Genomic DNA, 6,095 nt, shown 5'->3' with positions numbered 1-6,095 from the left:
GTGGTAGTCCGGCTTCTATCCTGGACACCAAGCAGCTGGGAAGGGTGCAGAGTGATTATAGTGAGTAGAAGCTGTAATACATATAGCTTTACCTCAACTCTGGGCGGCCCACTGTATAGGAGCAGACGCAAAATTTATCCAAAACTAATAACAGAAAAATCAAATTTTTGCAAATTAGAATTTTTTGTGAAATGTGGACTAAATTTGCATCTTGTGAAATTTATTTTTCATACTGTGTATGTTATTATTCATACCTTGGCAACAAGACCCAAAACCCTTGCAATTTTAGTGAACATTACTTAAATTACTGTACATCCTTCTGGTGATTTAGGTCTGGTGCCGAGGCAGTGATTCAATCACCCATGTGCAAAAACAGTGCCAAGAAGAGGGGCCCCTAAAAACCTTAATCTTCGGGTCAAAAGGCAGCTGCAAGGGTCTAAAATCAATGACCCCCTTTAACCAAGGCTAAGTGGAACCAGAATGGTTCTGGCATTGGCCAAGGCACCAACCAGAAGCCAAATTGATGGCACCTGCAAGAGCCCAGGATCAATGTTCCCCCTTCATCAAGGCTTAAAGGGGTACTTCGCGCTAAACATCTTATCCCCTATCCAAAGAATAGGGAATAAGATGTTAGATCGCTGAGGACCCCGCGATCTCCAGGCTGGCAGCAGGGATGTCCCTAACACGAAAGCTTGCAGCTTCCGCGAGCGTTACGTCACGCCCCCTCCATTCAAGTCTATGGAATGGCGTGTGTGTGATGGCTATGCACTAGCCATCACGCCCCCTCCCCTAGACTTGAATGGAGGGGACGTGACATGACATTACGAATGCGGAAGCTGCAAGCATCACCAGTCATCGGGCATGGAGCAGTTTCCTCCTTGCAAAGAATGACTGGGCGGGACTTTAAGGGGCAACCAAAATGCTTGGGACATCCACTTAGGCACCAACCCAAGTACCAACAAAGAAGCAAATTAGGTGGCATCCCTGTAAAAAGAGGGACCCGGGGTTGAAGAAAGGTTAGGAACTTGACGGTCCCACACACCTCCCCTAGATCTCCAGGAGGACACCCTAAAGGGCACTACACCCTGAAAAATCCTAGTAAAGCAGGGTAACTAGGGGGAGTACAAAATAATGGAGAGATTTAGCTTGTAATGCAGGTCCCCACCAGGAGAGAGTCCACTATGTATGGGGGATCTCACTGCACCTCTCTATTCTGATCTACACATGCCACCCTTAACATAGACATTTGCATGACAAGTAGATCTTACTAAGAAGAACTCCGCATCTGACCTGTTCTCGTCCCTCAGACTCCTGTTGTCTTGTATCTATCTGACATGTCTGCGGATCAGTCCTCTCCTCCGGTTTGCTGTGCTGCAGAGTGTGACAATCCCGAACCTCATGAATATACAGCAGTATTAACATAGATATAGATTGGCCTGTCTGTTTGTGTTTTTACGATATGGCAAATCTTGTGATATATAATCCAGCTGTTCCTGTATATATAATGTCAGACTAAATCCTGTGTTCTAAGACCATACATCACCCAAATGCCGGGTCCTTCCTGTATGCGTGATTAAAATGCAACACGTGTGATTAATGGGCCACTATTGCTAACACTTAGGACGTGCCGAAGAAAGGCAGGTTATTCGGTTAGGACTAATATGAATACATAGAGCTGATATTCTCCGTAATATGGGAAGAAAATGGTAAACAGTATATAAAACTAGACAAAGGGAATCAGAACGTGCAGCTGAGATGGGGTCCGTGGAGAGAGCCTTATTGGATCATAATTCCTGGATAATGAGATCCTATACTCGACTTCCTGCATTTCTATTAAATAGGGGGGTAGAGAATTGGCCCAAGGACCAGTGATCCTTTTCTAAGGATTACAAAAAATTGTAAAAAAAAAAAAGAAAAGATCCAGTAAGTGGCAGTAGTGTGGTGTAAATGCCTTGTTGATGTCAGAGGTGAATGGGCAGACTGGTTCAGGCTGGAAAAAGGGCAACAGTAACTCCAATAACCACTCAAGGTATGCAGAAAACCATCTCTGAATTCAGAGTGTTTGAATGTTTTGAATGTTTTTTCTTTTAGTGCACCCTGTGTCCCCTGATACCTGTGGATAGAGATTTGGACACTGGGGCTTATATATCGTATATACTCGAGTATAAGCCGACCCGAATATAAGCAGAGGCCCCTAATTTCACCCCCCAAAAAACAGGAAAAGTTATTGACTCGACTATAAGCCTAGAGTGGTAAATACATCATCCCCCCCTGTCATCATCCAGACCCCCGTCATTAACACCCCCGTCATCATCCCCCCCTTCATCATCACCCCATCATCATCTCCCTCGTCATCATCCCCCCCTTCATCATCACCGCCTTTCAATCCCTTCAATCAGTGGTCTTCAACCTGCAGACCTCCAGGGGTTGCAAAACTACAACACCCAGCATGCCCGGACAGCCATCGGCTGTCCGAGCATGCTGGGAGTTGTAGTTTTGAAACATCTGGAGGTCTGCAGGTTAAAGACCACTGCCGGGCCTTTGTCATCATCCAGACCCCCCCCCCCCCCCCCCCCCCCCCGCCTCCTTTAGTTTTCTACTCCCCTCCCCTTGGTGGGAAGGAAGGGTGAGCTGGTTCTGGCCATTTATGCTGCAGGGACCGTCCGGTGCGGAGGGTTAGTCGTTCCGGGCTGTCCAATTACACCGGGGGGCCCTCTTCTCCGCTCCGGCCTCGGACTAGTGACGTTGCCTTGACGACGCACAGGGACGTTCATTCTCAGGGACGTCCCTGTGCGTCGTCGTCAAGACAACGTCACTAGTCCAGGGCAGGCCGGAGCAGAGAAGAGGGCCCCCCGGTGTAAATGGACAGCCCGGAACGACTAACCCTCCCCACCGGATGGTCCCTGCAGCATAGATGGCCCGGACCAGCTCACCCTTCCTTCCCACCAAGGGGAGGTGAGTAGAAAACTAAAGGGGGGGTCTGGATGATGATGAAGTGGTCTTCAACCTGCGGACCTACAGATGTTTCAAAACTACAACTCCCAGCATGCCGGCATGCTTGGAGTTGTAGTTTTGTAACATCTGGAGGTCTGCAGGTTGAAGACCACTGAGAAGGGATTGACAGGTGGAGAGTTCACTCGAGTATAAGCCGAGGGGGGCGTTATCAGCACGAAAAGCATTGTGGTAACCAAATATTGGGACCCAGCACTAGTAAAGAAGCAATTTAGTATACAGAGGGGTTAAAAATATAAAAGTAGCACAAAACTTAGGCGCTGCTCAAAACTTGCAAAATCACAACCTCACGCAATACACAGGGCGACAATGATTTTATAGGGTTCATAGCTGGTAAACGCGTTTTGGCACCTTTATGTGCCTTCCTTAGGTCCACCAGAATGACTGATGCAGCGTCCTGGACTGAAGCTAGGGTTGCCTCCCGGACGGTATTTTACCGGCACAAACGGTATTTTGGCCACCCTGCCGGTATTTTTATATTAAAAATACCGGCAATGCAATGGTCGGTATTTATCCAACCAATCCTCCTGGATTATTGCACCTTAACCTAGACCAGTGTTTCCCAATCAGGGCACCTCCAGCTGTTGCAAAACTACAACTCCCAGCATGCCCGGACAGCCAACGGCTGTGCGGACATGCTGGGAGTTATAGTTTTGCAACAGCTGGAGGCCCCCCTGGGTGAGAAACACTGACCTATACTATATACTAGTATATAGTCAAACATGCTGGGAATTGTTATTTTGCAACAGCTGGAGGCACCCCTGGTTGGGAAACACTGACCTATACTATATACTACTATATAGTCCAACATGCTGGGACTTGAAGTTTTCGTTTGGGGCAGCTGCTGAGCCACAGACTGTATCAGGGCATGCTGGAAGTTGTAGTTAGTAACTAACTGCAACTACCAAATTTAATTTAAAAAAAAAAGCGATCAAAAAGTCACATCACAACAAAAATTGTCCTGTTAAAAACTTGAGATCAGGGTGCAAAAAAAAAAGGAGAAATAAAAAAGTGTTAGGGGTCAAAATAGGACAAAATTTCCCCTGCATATGTGTATCCTGTGATTTTACACATATATAATTAATTATGCAAATTAGCATGGCTAGTCTGTTTTTTGCAAGAAAGGTGGCAACCCTACTTGATCTGTATAACACATTGGCATGGTGGCGGGATGCACATCTACTGATATACTACACATGGGAGCACCCCCTTAATTTAGTTTTTATCCCTTTAATTCACTTCTTGATATAAAATTGTGGTGCGCCATGGGGGGTGCGATGTGAGCTGAATGGGGCAGATGTTATAGCTAAGGGGCAGATGATATTAACCCCTAAATGTTCGTGACGCCAGGGCGGGGTTTGCCTATGTAACCACCTGAAGGTAGCACCGCTAGTCCTAGTTTGGCAGGGCAAATAGGAGTCCAAGGCCAGGTCAGGGTTAACGGTAGCTTTACTGAGGTAGACAGATGGTAACAGTCTTTATAGCTAGGCCAGGATCCCAGAGAGGTGACCAGTAACACAGAAGGACCTCACAGCTTGCTGGGACTTTTTTATTTTTATCTAAGAGCCGAGGAACATGCTCTCGAATCACCCAAAGTGCAAGAAAAAGTGCAAAACGCGATACACTAAGAAAAACGGGCACAGAGGATGCGGTCTATCGCAAGCCCTTCTCCGATAGGAGAGAGGCCCCCCAACAAACCTTACCCTTCACCTCCGGACAAAAAGGTACCTGCGAGGTTCCAGGTTCGATGTCCCTTTTCGCTGAAGCTACTAGGGGACCACAAATGCTCCCGGCATCCCCCTTGGCAAAATGGTAGGTACCCCGCCAAAGCAGGAGCACCCAGGGTGTTTGCAGGTAGGTGCGGAACCTAATGGCCACACACACCTCCCCTAGACCGCCAGGAGGGACACCCACAAGGGCTACCGCTTCCTGACAAATCCTGTGGACACACAACACACAAAAAGTGACACAGTGAACCAAAATAAATAAATAAGTGAAGTGTGCAGATATACTGCCCGGACAGATCTATAAAAAAAATTCTGATCCTAGCCAGAAGGCCGGGAATCAAGAGGTGAGTGCCACAAAGGTGAAGAGATCATGGTGCCCATGCTTCCACTCAGTGAGCCAATACACTAAGGGCACCATTGGCACCTCAGGGTCACCACTCCCCGAGGCACTAAAGTACCTCGACTCTAGACCCTCTCAGCTTCATGGCGAGGCCCGGAGGAAACAGGTCACGTCGGGGCAGCCATCGAGCTGATTCCTCAGAAACAGCCCCGGAATACCCATCCCCCCCAGCATGAAACTGATAAGAACAGATACTACACTTGATCTTAGCCAAAAGGCCGAGAAGCGTTAGGGTTAACAGTAGCTTTACTGAGGTAGACAAGTGGTACAGTCTTTACAGCTAGGCCAGGATCCCAGAGAGGTGACCAGTAACACAGAAGGACCTTGCAGCTTTCTGGGACTTGTAATGAGTTTGACAGACTTTAGGACAGCCACGCTGACTAAAATAGACTTCACATAACTGAAGACAGAGAGGACTTGACTTACTGACATGTGACTGCTGGTTAGGCTTGAGGCCTCCAGATGTGCTGGACACTGGCTGTGAGGCGTCTGGACTGGACTGGACCTCAGGAGGGTGCCCTTGTGCCCTTGTTCTCAGGGTTATTGCTGATTCTTTCTATGTGCTGAATAGATCTGTAATATGCAATGTGAGGTTGGACAAGTGCTCAGGTAAGACGTATACATTAAAGCTAGGGTTGCCACCTTTCTTGCCCCAAAAATACTGGCCATGCTAATTTGCATAATTAATTATATATGCGTGACATCACAGGATACACATATGTGGGGGAAATTTTGTCCTATTCTGACCCCATTTTTTTTTCTCCTTAGACGGGCCTGTATGAGGGATCATTATTTTGTGCCCCGATCTGTAGTTTTTAACAGGACCATTTTTGTATCGATGGGACTTTTTGATCGCTTTTTTCATTAAATTCGGGAGTTGCAGTTAGTTACTAACTACAACTCCCAGCATGCCCTCATACAGCCTGTGGCTCAGCAGCTGCCTCAAACGAAAACTA

The 6,095-nt window shown here is 47.3% G+C and overlaps 1 pseudogene; it reads right to left on the bottom strand.

The window, feature by feature from the left end:
- Positions 1 to 5,240: 5,240 nt before the first annotated feature.
- Positions 5,241 to 5,369, bottom strand: LOC130290010 (U2 spliceosomal RNA; annotated as a pseudogene).
- Positions 5,370 to 6,095: the final 726 nt, after the last annotated feature.

Source organism: Hyla sarda, chromosome 8, assembly GCF_029499605.1.
Source record: "Hyla sarda isolate aHylSar1 chromosome 8, aHylSar1.hap1, whole genome shotgun sequence".
Lineage (NCBI taxonomy): Eukaryota > Metazoa > Chordata > Amphibia > Anura > Hylidae > Hyla > Hyla sarda.
This window is presented reverse-complemented; position numbering and strand designations above follow the sequence as displayed.